Raw genomic sequence first — 11,164 nt, forward strand, 5'->3', positions numbered from 1 at the left:
AACTTGTATGTATGGGTTTTGTGTTTTTTTTTTTTTTTTTTTTTTTTTTTTCTAAATCAACTAATCAAGCTCTGTAATTCTTGTTTTGCAAACTTTGTCAAGCAAAAGTAGTTAATATAGGGCAAAGCTCTAAAGTTACTTCTTGAAAATTGAAATACTTACAAAAAAACATGCTTTTGAGTGAATTCCATAGTGTTGGAAGGGGCTTGCCATGAACTATCTCACACTCTGCTTCCACTAGTAGAATTGAGTGGTGAATTGTTTAGAAATAAATTGGTAATTTTTTTTTATTAATTACCCAAATAGGATTTTCTATGCCTTATTCAGTCAATTGTCTAAAGAAACATTGTTAGTTAACTAAAATTGAATTAAACAACAGTTCATTTTGGTTGATATATTTTGATTTAGCCCACCCCATTGAGAAATCAGAGATGCTTTGCTTCACATAGAAATACAATTTGTGTAATGCACAAATGATATATTCAATCTTTCTGTCATATTTTTACTTTCAAATTTTGGTTTTTGATTTTCTTTTGTTATTAGAATGTAGAATATCAGGATATTGATTTGTTATTTTTGAAGATTATTCCTAAACTGATGCATTGTACTTTGTTATTGGACTAATTTAACATAAGAGCTGAGTGTAATATGTGCTAATCACATTAATCCGTAATCACACCTCTTTCTACGGATAGGTGTTCAACATTTTGACTGAAAGCATAGTTGGGTTGATACATGATACAGATAGTACTTAGATGATGGTGTTTTAATTGTTATAAGTGAGATTGTGAAACCTTTTCCTCACAACTTGTGTGTTTTCTTATTTTTATGGTTAGCATCGGGCCTTAACATTTAGCAAGAATAAGGTTCAAGAAACATGCCTCCTCAGTCATCAGGTAACAAATTCTTAACTTTTTCTAAAATTTTAATTAGCATTTTTAGCTATTGATTATGTTTATATATTCATGTTTTACATACTGATTTTTTGTTTTGGTTTTTACGTACATATATATAATATTGTTATGATGTGATTTTCGAACAATTTATTAATGGGAATTAAAGACTTGGAAGTTTAGTTTTCAATTTCAGAATATATGTTTTACAAGTTTATTAACGCTTTTAAAACTTTTCCTCTTTTGTCCTATTAATATAGGTCCCTTTTATGAAAGAAGAGAATTGATGGGAATGGGTTGAGTAGGGAAAAAGGTATGTTTTTTTTTACCTAGCTAATTGAATTATATAAATTCCCTTACCATTGTAGCAGTAATGTTAGTTTTAAAATGACCAATTATGATAGGAAGTCTCTTTTCAATTTATCTTAATCAAATGTATATCTATGCAAGAGGATTATGTGATTCTAGATGACAATTCTAGATGAGGATGTTAATGTCAAAGTTATGAGGATGTTGATGTCAACGTTAACCCTAGTGATGACGGCTGATGATGTTGATAGACTCAAATTAAGTCAAAGCACTTAGAATTGAAGGAAAATTAGAGTTGAAGACATTATTGAGTATAGTGTCTAATTCTTTTAGTTACAAGAATCTTTGGTCACTTCACACACGATTTTTCAGTTCCTGAAATTTTGAAACAATGGTGTGTAATATGATTCATCTACTTGGACTCTCTTCTTTTTCATCTCTCTAAACCTTAATTTTAGCTGTGAAAAATAAAAAGAAGACTATGCAATTTTAATTTTACTTTATCAGTTTGAGCATTGACATAGCTTTTGAAATATTGAAACTGAAATAACAAAGAAGAGAGAGTCCACCAATAAGAATTACCCAACTTAGGACAACATTAGCTCTCTGACTTCTTGACTAATATTGGCATAGGAGAATTCTATAGATTTGGACTTGTAGAGAGAGAAATATATGGTTGGGGGCACAAAAGTGTACGATAACGATAGGGTTGTGAGCTTTTTGCTTGTTTCATGCATCAGATCTAGGAAGTGTACAACAATGAAATGGAAAGCTCTAATGCACTCAAAGTTACAAACATACAGAGACAATAATTAATATTATATATTTATAACTTACTTTACTAATCTAATATGATACTACATATATCATACATATATACATATATCCTGCCCTTTCACAAATGGCTCGAGACATTTTGCCAATTCTAGTTTCAACCGTGGCTTCAGAGTCAACTTTTAGCACCAGGGACGAGTACTTGACTCATTTCGTAGTCCCTTAACTCCTCATATTGTTGAGTGCTTGATTTGTTCCCAAGATTGGGTAAGGAGTTCTTCAACATCTATTGACATAGAAGAAAAATTTAAGGAACCCGAAGATTTAGAGAAAGGTATTACTTTCCTTCATTTTTTGTATTAATTTTATATGTATAGAAAATTGTTTTAAAGCTGCCATATATGTATTTTTTTTATAAATGGTCACTGTTTTTGAGCTGCCATATATGGCCTTAGTATGTTATTTGTGCTTTAACCATATAGAGTCTATGGATGACCTATTCTGTGAGTGTCCTAATGCTTGGGAGGTTTGTGCTGGTCTTAAATCTTAATGACATGTTCAAGTGAAATATTCAGATGGTAGATTCCATTGCGGTGTTTGCCAAGTGCCAACTTGCTGTTACAAAAAATAATAATAATGAAAAAATAAAACTTCTTGTTACATTAGTTTCTAGAATGAGAGAGCTCATGATTCTGTACATAAGGACCCTTTGTATTGTTGAAAGGGCAGGATAAATTATGTGCCAACTTGCTGTTACATTAGCTATGATTCCTTTTTACACTTTTTACTTTTCTTTCTTTTGTTTTTTTTTCGGGCTTCTAGGCCCTCTAGTTTCTTTCAAGTCTCTTATTGGAACAACATCTGAGTCCAAAAATTGCACATATTACATATTAACTCATACTAGTATAACTATTAGTCTACTATATGCATATACTTGTACCTAATATGTGAAAATATGTCATTAAATTTCAACTCTTAAAAATTTTAATTGTTTCATCACTTAATTCTCAATTTCAATTTTAGCTCTTACATTAGTTTATGTTACATTGTTCATGTTTGTATAGAGACTCTTTTCATTCCAACTGGTTACTTTCTAACTCATATCAAGTTTACCTTCAACATCCGCCGGCGACGCCTCAATAGGCAAATCATATATTGGATAATTTTTATTTTTTTATTTTTTATTTTTTTATCTTCAATATGTTTTTCTCTGTCCTTATATTGCATAATAATAATATGTTTAACTTCAAGATATTATGAAGCTAGCTAACTTGTTTCTTCTTAAATCTTCATGTTGCTCATGTTTCATGACCTCCTTCTGCCGAATATAAATTTCTTTTGTCTTTTCCTGCAATTTTATAGGTTTTGCGAAAAAAGTCGGAGAACCAGGAGCTTGCACCACTGGAGGGTCATCTAGCAAAATTCAAGGGGTAATATTTGATACGGTGTATATGAGATAGTTTTGACAAACAATTTATATATTTATCTTTTATATATATACAAATTATCTCTAATTTGATATTATCATATCCCTTTTGTAGGAATGAGGAGCATGGAGGATGACTTTTGCTTACTGCTTAGCCTTGAACAATAAAGACCAACAATTTTTTTGTTGTTTTGTAATGTTTATTAATGTTGGTTATGAGGGCTTGTTACTTTGGTTAACTTTGGATTAATTTATTATTAATGGTGGTTTATGACATGTTTAATTTCTATGATTTTGATTGAGATTTAAATTAATGCACTAATATTATTATTAAAAGTTTGAAACTGATACAGCAAAACAGGTTCAATAGAAGCGAACAAGCACCAATACTATTAGAAATGTGACCCAAATTAAAAACCTGACCTAAAAGTCCAAGAAAAACCGAAAATATTATCCGAATTAAGAACCCAAGTTTAGCCCGTGTTTAAAAAATTAAGTATGGGCTGGGCTTGGGCTCACTAGGTTGGAATTACCCTCGGGCTTGGGCTGAATATTTATACAATGTGTTGAGCCCGAGTTAAGTCTCTAATCCGCCCAACCCGCCCGAGTTACTGCCCTAATCTCTGTACACATATTTTATATTAAACTTATTTCTTTGATAGGTCTCTCATTATATATTTTATATATTTCTTTATTTATATATTCATAATAGTTTATAATATTTTTAAAAATTGTCAAGTAGTAATAATTAAAAAGGGCTACCTTTCGAGAAAAAATATATATATCAAAAGTTGCTGCTTTGTAGTATAGTGTAGTGATGTAAGATGAATTTGTATTTGTGCAAGGGCCTCATAACATAACAAAATGGATGCATACCATAAGTCATAGAAAAAAGTTACAAACACAAATTAATCTAAAGTGTGCTCACCGTATAAAGGATGCATAATTAGCATAGACACTTTTACGCATCTCCTCTGCAGACGCCTTTAAATCTACAAGGTATGTATTTCTTATGTTATGGTTATGATTTATCCACCCATTAAAATTTCATCAATAATACCAACTTTACGTGTATAATTTGATACAGTTTACGCACCAAACCATTGCTCAAACCACAACCAATTCAAAACTTTACTAAAACCCTCCCACTAAATTATGTAATCACAATTCACACGGACATAGAAATAAAGTTTGTGATGATCACATAAAATCTGAATAAATATAGAACATAATGATGCTAAAATTAATTTAATTCAATAAAATTCAGTTTAAAATATGAAATTATTAATAGAATTAGTCCTTCCAATTAAGTCCAAATCAACTCACCCACCATATTAAAGTAAAGGCCCAATTCAAATAAGTCCAGAGCCGGCCCTTACCCAAGGGCCTCAAAATTTAGAGGCCCATGGATGATGGGTCACCAAAGAACAAAATATTTTTAGGGCAAATCATTTCAGCCTCCCCAATGGCCTCCATCTCTTTTCTCTCTCTCAACTCTGAACTTGCCCTCTCTCTCTCTCTCTCTCTCCAATTGCAAACTACAAAATCTACAAGAATCAAAAGTTCAAAACCCATATATTTCAGTTTATCTATCTGTCTGCAAGAATCAAAAGTTCAAAACCCATATATTTCAGTTTATCTATCAGTCTGCAAGAATCAAAAGTTCAAAACCTATTACCTATATCAAAACCCATATCGGCATATCATTTGAGATTGTTCAAAAAATCAAAATCCATATCTTTCAGTTTCCATCGCCCGCTGTTCCAGTTCGGGTTCGCCGTTCGCAAGCTTCAGCCGCTGTCTCTCAACTCTCAAGCTTGCCCCTCTCTCTCTCTCTGCAACTGCTAACTTGTATGTATGGATTTTCTCTCTCTGCAACTGCTAACTTGTATGTATGGGTTTTGTTTTAATTTTTTTTTTTTCTAAATCTACTAATCAAGCTCTGTAATTCTTGTTTTGCAAACTTTGACAAGCAAAAGTACTTAATATAGGGTAAAGCTCTAAAGTTACTCGTTGAAATTAAAATACTTACAAAAAGCATGCTTTTGAGTGAATTCCATAGTGTTGGAAGGGGCTTGGCATGAACTACCTCACACTCTGCTTCCACTAGTAGAACTGAGCGGTGAATTGTTCAGAAATAAATTGGTAATTTTTTTTGTTAACGACCCAAATAGGATTTTCTATGCCTTATTCAGTCAGTTGTCTAAAGAAATACTGTTAGTTAACTAAAATTGAATTAAACAACAGTTCATTTTGATTTAGCCCACCCCATTGAGAAATCGTGGATGCTTTGTTTCACATAGAAATACAATCTGTGTAATGCACAAAGGATATATTCAATCTTTCTGCCATAATTTTATTTTCAAATTTTGGTTTTTGATTTTCTTTTGTTATTAGAATGCAGAATATCAGGATATTGATTTCTTAATTTTGAAGATTATTCCTAAACTAATGTATTGTACTTTGTTATTGGACTAATTTAACATAAGAGCTGAGTATAATATGTGCTAATCACACCACACCTATCCGTCATCACACCTCTTTTTGCGAATAGGTGTCCAACATTTTGACTGAAAGCATAGTTGGGTTGGGTTGGGTTAGGTTGATACATGATACAGATAGTACTTAGATGATGGTGTTTTAATTGTTATGAGTGAGATTGTGAAACATTTTCCTCACAACTTGATTGTTTTCTTATTTTTAGGGTTAGCATTAAGCCTTAACATTTAGCAAGAACAAGGTTCAAGAAACATGCCTCCTCAGTCATCAGGTAACAAACTTTAACTTTTTCTAAAATTTTAATTGACATTTTTAGCTATTGGTTATGTTTATATATTCATGTTTTAAATACTGCTTTTTTGTTTTTGTTTTTGTTTCTACATACATATATATAATATTGTTATGATGTGATTTTCAAACAATTTATTAATGGGAATTAAAGACTTAGAAGTTTAGTTTTCAATTTCAGAATATATGTTTTACAAGTTTATTAACGCTTTTAAAACTTTTCCTCTTTTGTCTTATTAATATAGGTCTCTTTTATGAAAGAAGAGAGTTGATGGGAATGGGTGGAGTTGGCAAAAAGGTATGTTTTTTTTGCCTAACTAATTGAATTATATAAATTCCCTTACCGTTGTAGCAGTGATGTTGGTTTTAAAATGACCAATTATGATAGGAAGTCTCTTTTCAGTTTATCTTAACCAAATGTATATCTATACAAGAGGATTACGTGATTCTAGATGATGATTCTAGATAAGGATGTTAATGTCAACGTTACAAAGATGTTGATGTCAACGCTGACTCTAGTGATAACGGTTGATGATGTTGATAATATGTTGATACACTCAAAGTAAGTCAAAGCACTTAGAATTGAAGGAGATTTAGAGTTGAAAACATATTATTGAGCATCGCATCTAATTCTTTTAGTTGCAAAAATCTTTGTTCACTTCACACATGATTTTTTAGTTCTTAAACTTCTGAAACAATAGTGTGTAATATGATTCATCTACTTAGGCTTTCTTCTTTTTCATCTCTCTAAACCCTAATTTTATCTGTGAAATTGAAAAAGAAGACACTATGCAATTTTAATTTAACTTTATCAGTTTGAGCATTGACAGAGCTTTTGAAATGTTGAAACTGAAACAACAAAGAAGAGAGAGTCCACCAATAAGAATTACCCAACTTAGGACAAAATAATCTCTCTATGCGTCTTGACTAATATTGGCATGGGAGACTTCTATAGATATGAACTTGTAGAGAGAAAGATATATGGTTGGGGGCACAAAAGTGTACAACAACGATAAAGTTGTGAGCGTTTGGCTTGTTTCATGTATCGGATCTAGGAAGTGTACAACAATGAACTGGAAAGCTTTGATGCACTCAAAGTTACAGATAGAGACAATAATTAATATTATATATTTATAACTTACTTTACTAATCTAATATGATACTACATATATCATACATATATACATATATATATATATGTTTGTAACTTTATACTTAGATATATTTTGATTTAGCCCACCCCATTGAGAAATCATGGATCCGCCTTGGTTCAATGTTCAGGCCTACCTTTCTTTTATGTCAGCGCAGCTTAGGGAACAATAATAAGGACGAAGAAGGTTTGAAATTAACTGAAAATTCCAAGGGTAAAGATGACCATATCTAGCTTCAATAGAACCCTCCCCAGTCCCAGTTGCAGAAGTCGTCCATTTTCCAGTTGTAGAAGTCGTCCCTTCTCCACCATCTGAAACTTCTACTAAAACTGAAGGAGAGAAAAACTCCTCAGATTCCTAGTCTGAAGGCGAAAGAACCAAGTCAGACTATAAGGCTAATTATGAAGATTTCCGGAAGGATAGAGGTATTAATTCTCTCCCCTAGTTTAACACATCAAGTTTCACCAAGGGGTTTTGGCAAAGCATTGAGTTTTTATTTTATTTTATTTTATTTTATTTTCAGAAGTAATATGAATTTTTTTTCTGGTTGCTGGTAGTGGGACTTGGTTCATTGGGTTTACAAATTGGAGTATGGATGACATCTTATTATAGTGAAAAGGATCAGAATGCGAAAATGAATCTTCTGATGAAGGAGTCCCTTCAAAAACAAGGACACGATGATTGACATCTACAAGGAAATTGAGGTTTATATTGTTAATCTATACTTTAATGGAAATGTATGCTTAAATGAGTATGTGTTACCAACAGGCCTATGGCTTAGCGGTACCAGACTCTTACTTTCCAAAGGGAGGTCAGAGGCTCGAACTTCAGTGGAAACATGTGTGTGTGAATACCAACTAGGGGAAAGAAAAAAGAAAAAAGTGTATATGTTATTTTTGATTCTTCTTTTCTTTTCAGCAGTAAGAAGGAGGTCGTTGTTCCGTAGAATTTTTGGCTTAAGGTATTGTTTGCTATCTCTATTTATTTATGATTGTTCAAAAATCTGGGCGTTGACAGCTTATGTGAAACTAATGGTATGTATTTCTTTTGGCCTGAAATATATCTTGAACCATTTTATAAACCTTCTATTGATTTCTACCTTAAAGATTGCTTGCAAATATAGTTTAAAGGTTGTTTGTGTGAGACTAGCATGTCTTTCATTTGGCTTGAAAATTTATATTGATTGTGGATATGAATGTTAGCAGCTTAATGTGAATGGCATATGTGAGATAGATGCAAGCTTAATGTTAATGGGTTATGGTGAGATAGATGCAAGCTTAATGGTAATTGTGCTTAATATTGATTCTTGATGTGATTGGGCAGTAGCAATTTTTCGGGTGGTACTGGAAGTCTTCTTTTGACCCCAAAAAACATTTATTTTTAGTGTTGTTGAGGGAAAAAGAAGATAAAGATAGGAATAGTGCTTAAAAATGAACTTTACTTAAAAAAAATAAAAAAGTAAATAACCTTGAAAACCTTTATCCTTCTACCCTACCGAATTTAGTTCGATTGCATTTCCCATAGTCTGTCTCTTTAGACTCGTTATAATATAGACAAGGGTTCAGAATCAGGATTCATGTTCCGATAGGGGATCTTAGGCCTTAGGTTACCGGCTAGAATAAAGGTGTCGGTCGGAATGAGCTCTTGTTTCAACTCAAGCGAAGTACCCGTGCTCGTCTATACATTTTGGTGTCTAATTTTTAAAAGATTGTGCACCTTTAATGGTTTAGATTTTACACCAATTTACTTTAATAGCAAGACAGTTTCATCTTGCTGTACACTTTTCATTATAACTCTTTTAGATGTTCTATTTTAGTTTTATTTTAATCAATTTCTCTTGGATTATATTTATATTTCTTTGGATTAATGAAAGTTTACAGAATATATATATATATATATATATATATACATATATGCTTTTCCATCCATTGGTATGGTTGATGTAAGTTCTTTAATTTCACTTTCCTAGTTATTCTTCATTTCTGCTTTCCTCTGTCTGTACGTGTGATATACAGTTTGAATCCAATCTTATATATTAATTAATATTTGTGCCATTTACAATGACCAAACTGATGTGATCATGTGATTGTTGCCAGAATTGGTTTCCATTATGTACAGAGAAATTAATTAATCTCTTTATGGTTTTTTGTTTTTAGCACCTCTTTATGTTGAATTATTAATAGAAAGAGCCTCTTTAGTCTGTCAGTGAGCCTGCAAAAGAAACTTCTCTGCAATTAGAAATGATATCCTTTTGTCTTAGTCTGCATGCACCACAGGTGCCTTAGTGCTCATGACATGCATCCTATGTCATCCTATGTAGCATAGATATGAATATGTCGTGCCAAAATTAAAATAAAAAAAAAAGAGACGAATACGGTTTGAACACAATTATATATAAATATGAATATTTATTTATATACATATATTAAGTCATATTATTATAAAAATTAATTAATTTTTAATTTTTATATTAAAAGTTGTAATAACTTTTATATCATATATACCGTTATTATAGTACTTTATCGTAATAGTATTTTTATTTTAAATGAACAAATATTATTTAATGTTTCGCTTATGATTTTTTTTTTTTTCTAAGTCAAGAAAGATTATAAGTTAGATTAGTAGGTACAAATAGTCGAAATCTGATACTTCCAAAATCAACCAGAGACATTAACCACTGGACTATTGAGGCATCCGCCTTCACGTGTGATCGTATGTGTATAATGTCAATTTAGATTGTATTAATATTATTTTTAAGATTACCGGTTAGACTTGTATTAGAAATATTTTGAAGTGTCGGCCTAAATGTCTAAGAAGTGTTCACGAAGTATTCATTAGGAAAGTGTCCAAAATAATAAAAAGTTATTTTTATTTACGGACACGAATATGAAGCGTCAGACAAGTGTCCAAGTGTCTAACAAATATCAGTGTTCAACACGGATACGACACAGGTGCAACTCCTTCCTAAAAGTGTTCGTGCTCCATAGCATGTATCCTTTATGTCCACGGTTCCTAAACCTTTTCTTTGTCCGGCAGAAGTGCAAAGCATTGAAGTGGGAGAGCTACGAAGTACGGGGATTTTTTGGACACTCGGGCACATATAGAAGATACAAACACAAATCGAAAGTGCCCTAAAATTTATATATTTTACTTTTTGATTGGATATGACAAGAAAAATGTTTTGGACACTTACACGATACGATGGGGGGCAATTTTGTAATTAAATAATTTTAGAAAATAGAATTTAATGTAATTTAAAATCTATTGTGGGTTAATAAAAAAATAAAATTAAATTAAAGAATAAAATATAATAAATATTTAACTATAACCTCTTAGTCATGATTTCATTCATGTTTATTCAAGATGTGATTGGGGAATAGCAGTTTTTGGGCTTGGTACTGAAAGGCTTTTTCTTTGTTTCATTATGTTTATTTTTCAGTGATGCTAAGGAGAAAAAGAAGATAAGATAGGAACAGTCCTTTTCTACTGTCAAAATATTATGATGAGGACTACTTGATTGTGCAAACCTTCTGTGAATTTTTGGGTATCTGTTGCAAATATTATTTAAAATTGGTTTGTAAGTTATGATGAGCACTACTATATTGTGCAAACCTTGTATGGATTTTTGTATTTAAAGTTGGGGTGCAACTTGAGTTGAATAATTTGAACCCAATCGAGCTCAGCCTAAATTTTTACGTGCTTGCACAATTATTTTTACAATTAGAGTTGGGTTTGGATGGAAAAATCTCAACCCGAATTTAATTAGGGTTGGACTTGGGTTGAAGTGCTAGCAACCCGAGCCAACTCCAATCCGAATTCTAATA

General features: G+C 31.6%; 1 long non-coding RNA gene across 1 annotated transcript; it reads left to right on the top strand.

Annotated features, from left to right (window-relative positions):
- Positions 1-4,877: 4,877 nt before the first annotated feature.
- Positions 4,878-8,421, top strand: LOC132303009 (uncharacterized). Its single transcript, XR_009481041.1, has 4 exons — positions 4,878-5,290; positions 6,107-6,172; positions 6,435-7,765; positions 7,864-8,421. It is a non-coding gene; the product is annotated as an uncharacterized LOC132303009 (long non-coding RNA).
- The last annotated feature ends 2,743 nt before the right edge of the window (positions 8,422-11,164 follow it).

The sequence above is a fragment of the Cornus florida genome, unplaced genomic scaffold, assembly GCF_030987335.1.
Source record: "Cornus florida cultivar Cherokee Brave unplaced genomic scaffold, ASM3098733v1 CherokeeBrave_3.0.0_Hap2_Chr04, whole genome shotgun sequence".
NCBI classification, from domain to species: domain Eukaryota; kingdom Viridiplantae; phylum Streptophyta; class Magnoliopsida; order Cornales; family Cornaceae; genus Cornus; species Cornus florida.